Consider the following 11683-nt stretch of genomic DNA (forward strand, 5'->3'; position numbering starts at 1 on the left):
TTGCTTGGAGTCAGAGGACAGTGCTAGCCACTAGCTAACCATAGAAGTTTGGAGGACTGTAGACAGAATGGAGACAGGAAGTGGCAAGGCATGGCTGAGAGAGGATCTCAGCCTTTTGGAAGGAGGAATGGAAGAGGTAGGAAGCAGCTGGCGGCTGTTGTGTTCACTGATGTTCTGGTTCATACACCAATATGTGACTCCTGTTTTTTATTGTAAAAGATTAATCAGATTACTACATCAGACCTCATCCGTATTTTAGTACCTACCTGATAAGACTGTTGTGATGTCAAATGGGACCAAGTAAATGACTGCTCAGTGGTGACTGTTCTTGTTACTTCCTCTCCCTTGCAAAGACGCCCAGGATTAAACAGAATTTAGAAGTTCCCATAGGTTGAACCTACCACTGCAGGTGACCTCATTCCCAGAACATGAGTGTGAATAGGAGGTGATGTAGGGTTTCCTTATGAGGAATGCACAGTTGTCCAGGTTATCAACCTGAGCAAGGCAGTTGTCACGAGTCCTGCAGCACCTGGAGAGAGGAAGGAACAGCTGGGGAAGGAATATAGACCCACAAGAGGTCAGTTCTCACCTGCAGTCTTTCTCAAACATGTGAGGATGATTTACCATGATGTTCCAGAAGAAATGATCCTGAGGCTCGAGAATCTGTGATTTCTATTAATCATATATTTATTGAAAGCAACTTCTGTGGAGTGTGATAGTGTCTACCATTAATCCCAGTACTTGGGGGGCAGAGGCAGATGGATCTCTGAGTTTGAGATCAGCCAATATATATAAGTGAGATCCTGTCTCAAGAAAAGTGATTTTTGAACAAAGCTGCAGGAGAACAGTGAAATTATACATTCTTACCTTTTGATGACTTCTTAACCCACGACTGACACTCTGATGGGAGCTGTGATCATGGGTCCAGTCCTAGTCTGGCAACTGAGGCCAGCATTATCCACTATTAACACCTCACACATTCTGCTTTCAGGGATCACCAGATACAGGGTCCTCTTGGACTGATATCTTTGCATGACAGGAGGGGAATATACATTCTGGGGTGGTGATGCACACCTTTAATCTCAGCACTCAGGAGGCAGAGGCTGGAAGATCTCTGAGTTAATGTCAGCATGGTCTCTAGAGACCATTCAAAGGCAACTAAGGCTACACAGAGAACCTTGTTATGGAAAAAAAAGGAACAAAACAAAAATAAATAATAACAAGAAAATTATATGATGTTTGGTGAATATGCATTTGTGCCACATAAGATGCCCTGCTTGTGTCCTGTTCCCACCAGAACCCAGACACTCCAGTCTCCCACGAAGTGGATCACTCACCTGTCTAACTCATCCACCTCATTGTTCCAGCTTAAAAAGGCACAGTAGCAGACATAGCGGTTGTACTCTGACAAGTCATCAATCCAAGTATAGGTGAAGTCAAACGCAATACTGAACTGCCACACAGCCCGAGGGCTGATGCTGTGTGCAGTAGCGCCTGACGGAGAATGCACAGCACATTCCAATCAATCCCACTTTGCTTTACCAGGGGTCCTATACCTGTCTGCAAGCTACCTCCTTGACTCCTACCAGCTGCTGCATGGGGAGAGCAGCGACGCAGCGACTAGAGGTGTGTGTGTGTGTGTGTGTGTGTGTGTGTGTGTGTGCGCGCGCACGCGCCGCGCGCTTGTGTACATGCTAGCCTGAACACAAGTCCAAAAGCATGCACTTCAGAGCATTCACAAATGTCATGCTACACATGAGGATGCCAGAGGATTTTCTCTTTGCGCTATGTATGTCTTGGAGACCAAACTCAAGTCACCAGGCCTGAGCAGGAAGCTGTCTACCTATTTGAGACAGAGAGTTGCCCTGTAACCAAGGATAGCCTTGGACTCTGCAGCATTCCTCTGGCCTGATCACCTCAAGTGATAGGATTACAAATGTACTCTACTGTTCTGGTTGGGCTGACTCCCCGGGACTAAGTTCTATAGACATTGCCTTTTGCCTTGCTTGCCTGCTCATTTCTCACTGTCAGGACAGACAGCTGCCACACTGTGAATTGCCCTGTGGTTCTTGTGTTGAGGAACTGAGAACACTTTCCAGTCAGCAGCCAGGGACAAACTGACCTCTTAGTTCAATAACCCAACAATCCAACCATCTCTTAGTTTGAAAGCTGCCCCACCCCTACTCAAGCCTAGGTGAAACCCTAGCCTTAGCCAGCAGTGGGATTCATCACAGTTCTAGCTGAGACCTTGAGCCAGAGAAGGAGCCAACACATGCTGGAAGAATTAGAAAGAATCTGTTGTATGGCCACACACATCTCATAGACAAGGATAATGGTTAGATCATCATTGTAATGTCAGCATTTGACACAACAAACTGTTCATCAGCTGAAGAGTAGGTAAATGGCCAGGATTCAGAATGCAGTGGGATACTTGGTCACCATTAAAATGCAGAAGACAGATAGAGTGGAACACACACTGTGTAATCCCAACACTCTGTAGGCTGAGGCAAGTGGATAAGAAGTTCAAGGTTGCCAGGGGATAGTATCACAGAACTTTAATCCCAGCACTCTAGAGGCACAGGGTGGTGGATATCTGAGTTTAAACCTGGTCTATAGAATGATTTCCAAGACAGCCATCACTACTAGAGAAACTATGTTTAGGAAAAATGAAAAAAAAGGAATTGTGAGAAGCAAGTGTGGCATGTATGCAATCTTAAACTTTGGAGAGTAGAGGCAGTAAGCTTTTCAAGTCTGGGTAAAAGTATTGAGTTTGAGGACATCCTGAGTCACATTACAAGGTTATGTAAAAAAATAATCAGGGCGGGAGTGTGGGCTCTGCTGTCAGGAGCACTTGTTAAGCTTGTGTGGCACCCAGGCTCAGGTCCAGCAGCCACATGTCAACTCACAACTGTCTAAAACCCAGTTCTGGAGGATCAGACCCCTCCTCTGGCCTCTGTAGGCTCTGTTCACACACAGTTCACAGACACACATGTAAGCAAAACACTCATACACTTAAAATAATGTAAATATTTTTGAAAAGGATAAGAAAAGCAAATATCCAGGACACCTTAGGGCCAGGGAAATCTGTGCCAGAGCAATATGGCAGAGGCAGAAGGGGCTTTCTTTGCTTGGGTGGGTGAATGTAGTGGACTTTACTAAGAAATAATCAGAGTTCAGATCTAGAGGGTAAAGGTGTCAGCTGTCTAAACATGGGGGTGAGCATGAGACTGCAACCAGACACTAAGGCACCCCAATGGGAACCCCTACCAAAACTTCAGGTGTGACCAGCAAGGCTGTGCACTGAAGACAAGGGACATGGGGGGGGCACTCAGAGGGGGCAAGGGTCCTACCTATGAGCAGGGCGACCAACAGGAGTTTCATCCTCAGTGAGGGGAGGACTCAGTGACTTCTCTTTATACTCCTGTAGCTGTGCTCTGACAGTGTCCAGTCAGCACACGACCCCTGTGACTACTGTGTGTGTAGCACAGAAGTAGAATATGTGCACCCTCACACACAGTCCCGACCTGCAGAGCTACTGTAGATGGTGACAGAGCCTGAATCAGTGCTGTCCCAGAGACAGAGAAAGGGCTATCTCAACACCCCAACCAGCTCAAGTACAGTGACAGGCACAAGTCCCTCCCCCATGGATGCTCTGACATCATAAAAAGATATAGACACTGCTCCTGGAGTTGCGTCTTAGGCATGCTGATAGCGACATGTGGTCCCCAGGAGGAGAAGCTGGCCCCAACAACCCTCCTTGCTAACTATATAAACTAAGTGCTAAGTCTGTCCCAAGAGCCTAAGACAGCCTTTGAGGTAGATTCCAGTTTCATATTTGATCTTTAATTAACTAATTAATTAATGTGTCTGTGTGAGAAACAGAGACAGAGAATGCACATGTGCAAGTCAGATGACAACTCTGTGAAGTCAGTTAACTCCTTCCACCTTTAAATGGGTCCAAGCATCAAACTCAGGTCTACAGGCTTGCACCATGGGCTGCATCTTACTAGCCCACAAACTCAATTTGAAAATTAGGAATGTAGCAGATGGTGGTATTGGTACACGTCATTAATGTCAGCACTCAGAAGCAGAGGCAGGTGAATATCTGAGTTGGAGGCCAGCCTGGACTACAGAGTGAATTCCAGGACAACCAGAGATACACAAAGAACCCTTTTCATGAAAAACCAAAAACTAAAAAGAAAGAAAAAAAAGCAAATGCCCAACTGATGTGCCCACAGGCCAATATGATGCAGGCAATCCTTCAGCTGATGCTCTCCCGACCCAGTGTGTTAAGCAATCAACCATTGCAGGGGTTGGAGAGATGGCTCAACACTTAAGACCACTTTCTGCTCTTGCTGTGGCCCAGACTTGAATTCTCAGAACCACATGGTAGCTGTTGAACAATGTCTGCTGGCCCAATGCCCTCTGGCCTCTGTGTCTAGTCATCTCTCATGTTCCCTCTAACTTAGCACCCCATCACCTCCCTTCCCCACTTCTCACTCTTCCCTGGATAAAACCCATGTAGGGTTGAGTTGAGTTGGTTGTCTCCATGCTCTAGATCTCCCTACCCTCCAAGCAAGACTCTGGATTGTCACTACCAGCTATTACAAGTCACTGTACCTGTGCAGGAAGCTCTGGGTGGAGGTGGAATGGCAGAGGACTGGGCAGCTGTTCACTAAGAAAAAAGAAACAGAGAACCATGTAGCTTTAAGCCATCCAGTGAGACATCTTATTCCTAAATCTGCTTTGCCAAAGTAAGCACAGTTTAACCTTGCTTTACCTGCCAGGTCCCACGCTATGGAAAGGTGGAGAGAGGAAGTCTTCTGTTTTGTTTGTTGTACAAAGTTATTCTGCCGTGCACTTTATAAGGACAACTATCCTGTGGTGTGTGTTTAGGCACAGTGAAGACTGGAAGGTCACCAGGATGTAATCCTGCCTTCAGGTCATTTACTCTCAGTCCACATTGGTTTCCTGTATCCAACTTCTTATGATGAGCACACAGAGAAGTGCTTTGAGTCCAGTATTTTGGAGGACAAGATGTTCCTTTAGTGCCCATGTGACACTGTATCTTTCTCTCTTCTCTTCCCTCCTACACACCTGTCTTCTCTTTTCCCTCACCTCCCATCCCTACACTTCTTCCCTGACCCCATTCCTGTCTTGTCTCCCCCTCCCCCTCCCCTTCTGTCTGCCCCTAACACCCTACATATTTCAGGCTAAGTGTTCTTTTGTTGTAGTTGTTTTTCAAGACAGGATTTGTTCGTGTAAGAGTCCTGCCTGTCCTGGAACTTGCTTTTTAGTCCAGGTTGGCCTTGAACTCAAGAGATCTGCTTGTCTATGCCTATTCTTCTCTGTATCAGAGTGCTGGGATGAACGGCGTGGCCAGGCTCATCACTCACACCTCAAGGTGCTCCCCTAATGGCAATGTCTTCTCCATTAATCTTCAGTTTCCAGAGCTGGACAGAATGATGTTCTCTGAGGATCTAGATATGTTTCATAGACAGAGACTACAATCACCACAGTCGAGCTCTTTCTATATGTGCTTTATTAGAGGGCACATGTATAGTGAAGACAAACCAGCAGGCAAGGATGGTGTAGGCAGTAACTGAGGTGACAAGTTTGTACTGCTTGTTGTATGGAGTATTGAAGAAGCAGATGGCAGCCTGGCGGTCACAGTTGCAGATGAAGGCCTGACAGGGGTTGTTTTCCTCTGGAGAGAAACAAGAAAGAAGTTGAGTGGAGTCCATGTCCCTGCTCCCCATGATTTGCAACCAAAAGACAGTGATGCATCTAACATCAGTGCAGACTCAGGGTTGAGAGACAGAGCACACAAAAGGACACTGGGTTGTCCAAATTGCAGGAACACACTTATAATAAAAACATCAATTGTTGTGGGGTGGGGAGATGGCACAGTTGGTAAAGTGGTTGCCATACAATCATGAGGGTCTGAGCTAAGAACCCAGAGCCCATGTAAAAATCAAGATGTGCTTGGGGCATCTGTAACTCTATTGGGAAGTAGGGAGCATGTATGCCCAAAACTTGTTGGTCAGTCAAGCTGGCTAAAGTTGAGTGTCCTGTTTAGTGAGAGAGAGAGACCCAGCCTCTAAAGATATGGTGGAGAGTGACTGAAGAGGACACAGGATGTAAACTCATTCCCTATACATAAAAATAAATAAACACAGATACTTAATCCTAAACCAGGAAAACCACAAATATCAACTACTGCTTCTAAAATTATATGATTTAAGACAAGCCTCCTGCTTCTACCTCCTAAGTGCTGGATTACAGGTGTGCACCATCACACTCAATTCATGGAATCTGGAGGTGGAACCCAGGGCTCTGTGCACGCTAGGCAAGCACTCTGGCAACTGAGCTATATCCCCAGCCCTCTGAATCCTCACCTGTAAAATGGGAAGGATAAATCTTGCCCTGCATAGGTGTTATCTCCAGTATCTGGCTTATGGTCAATGATGCAGCTCTCAATTGTTTAGTCAGTATGGAATCAGTATAACACAGCAGCTAAGAGGAGAGGCTTTAGACAGGCAAGATGGCTCAGGGAATAAAGGCACTTGCTGCCAAGTATGGACCTGAGTTCCATCCCCAGGACTCACATGCTCAAACGTGAGTACAGATTCCTTCAGAGATCCACCAGTGTGAAGTTGCACAGGCATGCCTAACCCACAAACATATAAAAACTTTAAATGTTTTGAAAAGGGATTTGAATAATGTAGATGATTGATCCAGAATCAAATGTTATCACTTCTAAGCTGTTGACCTTGGGCATCTGGCCCAGGCTTCCTCATCTTCCCCATCAGGGACCTCTTGTATGGTATTCTGAATGTGTTCTGACAAATAAAGCTTGTTTTGAGTCAGAAGGTGGAGATAGCCACTACAGACCATAGATTTGGAGGACTGTAGTCAGAGAGGAGTCAGGAAGTGGTAAGGTAGGACAGAGAAAGGAATTCAGCCCTTTGGGATGAAGGAATGGGAGAGGAAGGAGGCAACTGGCAGCTTCTCCATGTTCTCTCATCTTTCAGGTTCTTGCACCAATATTTGACTCCTTGTTTTTGACTGATAAAGATTAATTAGATTAACAAATCATCTGGTGTTCAAATTTGGGAATTTGAACATTCACAATTGAATTCAGGAAACAGCCACTTGCCCAAGGCTTTACAGCCACAGGCATCTGTCAGAGCTGTTCATGGGAGTTACACCTGCAGGAGTCGCCATGTAGCCGGCTGACTTTTCCTTTTCTTCCCCAAGCCCTCTGAGTGGATCTGGGATTTTCCTGTTGCAGCTTTTCTACAGGAATCTCCACAAGCCCAAACTCGACAGGCACTTGGGCTCCAAAAACCACTGGAGTTCGTCCCTCACCACTGGCCAGCTCTGCCTTCAGGCAGCTCTGTTTTCACTTCCTGCCAATCACATGTGCTGCTTTTATGCATTCCCTTGTATCTGCCTTTCAGACTGCTGGCTCTTTGGTCACTTTTTCCTGTGGGTTGTGGACTTCCCCTGGACACTGTCCTCGGGATGTTGACATGTGATCAGGGACAGCTGTTCTCAGCCAGGCTGTGCACCACCTGTGTTCTCTGCCCAGATGTGCTGCACGGCAATCTTAGCCTCACACTAATTCATTGTCAACATCAGCAGATTTGGTGAGACAACTGGGACTTTTTAAAGGGGGGAATTAGTTAAGAAAGAGAAAGAGAGCTTTTTCCCAGGATATAAATTAGGAAACACTATTATGATTGAGGGAGTTAGGTCTCTGTATGATTCCACAATGGATGTTTTAAAAATGGAAGCCCATGAACTATGGACTGGTTGCTGTGGAGCCCCCATGGGACTGGACTTGGCCCTCTGGATATGGAAGACAGTTGTTTGGCTCAAAGTGTTTGGGGAGTACCCAGGCAGGGGGATCAGGATCTGACCCTAGTGCATGGGCAGGCCTCTGGGAATCTGGTACCTGTGGTATGATGCCTTGCACAGCCTTGGTGCAGTGGGAAGGGGCTTGGACCTGCCTAGGTTCAGTGTGCTGGGCTCTGCTGATTCCCAATGGGAGACCTTGATTTGAGGGTTGTGGGGATGCGGGGTGGCTTGGGAGAGAGGGCTGGCGATGGGAGGAGGGAGGATCTGTGGGTGGTATGTGGAGTGAGTCGAAAATTTCTTAATAAAAAAATGAATAATAAACAAATAAAATGGAACAATTAAATGAGGGGTAATTAACTTAACTGTGATTTACATAATGTTAAATATAAGCATTAATCAGCTTAGTAATTCTTGCTTTATCCCTAAAAAAGTTAGTTGATATCAAGACCAAATATCAGAAATTGACTGGTAATATGCAAGCCTTACAACTACTTACTAAAGAAAAAAATGCAATTTTGAGTAATAAGTTAGGAGACTTAGGAAAAACTCATTTAAACAGATCATAGAGATATTCAGACAAAGACAGAGGAATTTAAGAGAGAACCAATATTACCATCACATTATGAAATTAGAAAGAAACAGCCCAAGGTTATCAAAAAACTCAACCTTAATTTATCCAGTCACCAAACAGGAACAACTGTCAAATGACAGGAATCCCCAAGGCTGTGTAAGAGCTGACTGGATTCCTGTGGAAATGTTAGTTTGAGAGATTTAAGGAAGAGATAGTCTCATATGGTAGCATTCTCCTTTTGTGAGTCAGATGTTAAATTCATGGTCAACTAGTAACAGTATTATCCCACAAAAATGGAAAGACTTGGTTCTAACAGTATTGGAACCTGGTCTCAATTACAGTGAAGACCTAGTGGGAAGATAAGGTTGAGGCCATGGAACAATGAAGTAGGGATTGGGGTGTAGAAATTTCCCAAGACCAGCTGCTTGGAGAGGGTGATTATGCTGATGTATAAAGACAGTCTATATATGATGACCATATCTTGGCTCTATGGCATGAAGCAGCTTTGAATGCTTGTGACAGAGTTGAAGAACTTGGAAAGAAAACTGTGTCATTTACTACTAAAGGTATACAGGGCCCAAAAGAAAAGTTCACTAATTTTTCACGAGGATTGACTTCATCTGAAATAGAATGATACCAAATCCATAAGCTAGATAAATAATAATTAAATCATTGCATGTGAAAATGCTAATTCACAATGTAAAAGAGTAATTAGGCCTTTAAAGGCAAGAACAGCACCCACAGAGGAATGGATCAAAGATACAATCAATATTGAATCTTATGTTGATACTTGATAGGAGAGATGATTTCTAGAGGCTTGAAGAATAATCAAAATGTCAGATGCTTTAATTGTGCTAAACAAGTTCACCTAAAAAGGGATTGTAGATAGGGAATTCCTAGAAACAATGATTTTTCTAGGAATAATCCAAAGAAAAAGTCTCTGCTTTGTGGAGAAGATAAAGCAAAGGCAGAACCTGGAACAATAAATGCAAATCAACAAGGCCATTGGAAAAATCTTGGAGGAGGGATGCTTGTGGACCCTCATGTCAAATTTGGTTTAGGCATTCCCATTAACTTGTGGAAACTCTTCCAGAGCAAATTAAATTCATAATGACTATTGTAAAAAAAAAAAAATACTGCTCTGGATTAAATAACAACTTTAGAAGATAGAACAAAAATTCCAGGTAAAACCATAAAGCAAATATTTTGGCAAACTTCTTTACATGATCAAGACCAAAGTTAAAAATATGAACAAATGACATTGTAATTGAGGGTCTTGTAGACACCAGGGGCAGATATAACAATAATGACACCAAAATCTTGGCATCAAAATTGGCCTCTTCAGGAGGTAAATGTTCAGCTTTTGGGATTGGAACTTTATCTCAGGTAAAATAAAGTCAAGATATGCCAGAAGGACAGAGAGGAAAATTAGAGCCATAATTGGCTAACATAGCAAAAGATTTATGGGGATGTAATTTGTTACAGCAATGAAATGCCCAGATTAATACTCCTCAAATCTCAGGAACAAATCATAAACTAACAAATGTTTCTGGGACAAATATTAAAAAGTGTTGTGAAGATCAGTCACTGAATATTTAGGTTGTTCATAAACGGGAACAAAAAATGCTGATCTTTCAAAGTTACCAACAGCCCTACCTTTAAAATAGTTAACAGACAGACCTATCTGGGTGAACCAATGGCCTTTGACATCATAAGTATTACAGGCCTTAGAACAATGGGTACAGGTGTAGTTACATAGTCAACATATTGAAGAATCAACTAATCCTTGGAATTCTCCTTTATTTGTCATTAAGAAGAAATCTGGAAAATGGAGAATCTAATAGATTTGAGAACCAAAAATGAAGTAATTCAGCTGATAAGCTCTCTACAGCCTGGAATTCCTTTGCCTTCTCTGTTACCTCAAGGATGGTCTATTATAGTGATTGATTTAAAAGACTGTTTCTTCACTATACCTTTACAAGAGCAGGATAGAGAAAAATTTGCCTTCACATTGCCTACTTATAATAATTTCCAGCCCATTAAAAGATATCAGTGGAAAGTTCTCCCAAAAGGGATGCTAAACTGACCTAACCTGTACCAATATTTATGATGACTGTCATTGGAAATATTTCATAATCAGTTTCCTCCATCAAGAATTTACCATTATATGGATGATATCTTACTAGGGGATTCAAAATAGATACCTTAGAGAAAATGTTTGAAGAAGTAAAGAAAACTTTACCTTGTTGGGGATTACAAATTGCTCCCAAAAATATAAAGAGGGCACACTATTAATTACCTAGGATATAAAACAGGTTTACAAAAAAATTTAACCCCAAAAGGTACTAATCAGTAGAGATCAATGGCAGACTCTTAGTCTTAGCTTGGTGACATTACCTGGCTACAGCAATAATTGGATTAACAACTCAAGAATTAACTAATTTATTTCAAACCTGACAAGGTGACAAAGACTTAAATAGTCCAAGTGGCACAGCCACATCTGAAAGAATGGCAGAGAAGTCATAAAGGCAACACAGTTGCTTGACAACGATCCAGCAGAGCTGAGCCACATGATGGCTGCCATGCCACTTTGGTTTTCATCTCCACCTGTTACATACTTGGGGCACTTTTAATATTTGTACAATTTGGGGATATTAGATTGATTGAAATACCTTATGAATCATTTATGCCTTCTCCTAGGATTGCTGCTTCTAAGCTTACCCAGGAAAGTCCTGAACATACTATTCCCACCACCACCACCACTACCACCACCACTTTGAGGGAGATATCCTTATCTACTTGAAGGACTTCCTTTTGCCTTGGAGGTTGTGACACATAAAAAAAGCCAGAGGTCTCTTCATGTAGCTATGAGACATTCTTGAAACATCTGTCTCTGTACTTACACTGGAACAATATATTCAAAACAAAGTAAAATTATAAAGGTCAACAAGATCTGGTGGGCTAGAGGAGTTGGTCACAGCTCAGATTACAAGCTTCTTCCCACTGTACACTCAGACAATTATGTGGCATACAACTCTGTCCCACATAGAGACATACTGATGAGCAAAGTATGGAGTGGAAAGATGATAAAAGTATAAGAAGTCAGGACCTCCCTCTCTTAAAAGTTAGAGCCACTATAATGTCAAGGAACAACAGAATGCCAAATTCTATAAAGATATAAAATATAAACATTGTATTATGCCAGGATTTGAATAAAAACAGCAGCAGCTTTAGCCTGAGGATTTTCCT

The sequence above is a fragment of the Peromyscus leucopus genome, chromosome 23 (assembly GCF_004664715.2).
Source record: "Peromyscus leucopus breed LL Stock chromosome 23, UCI_PerLeu_2.1, whole genome shotgun sequence".
In the NCBI taxonomy this organism is placed as follows: Eukaryota; Metazoa; Chordata; class Mammalia; order Rodentia; family Cricetidae; genus Peromyscus; species Peromyscus leucopus.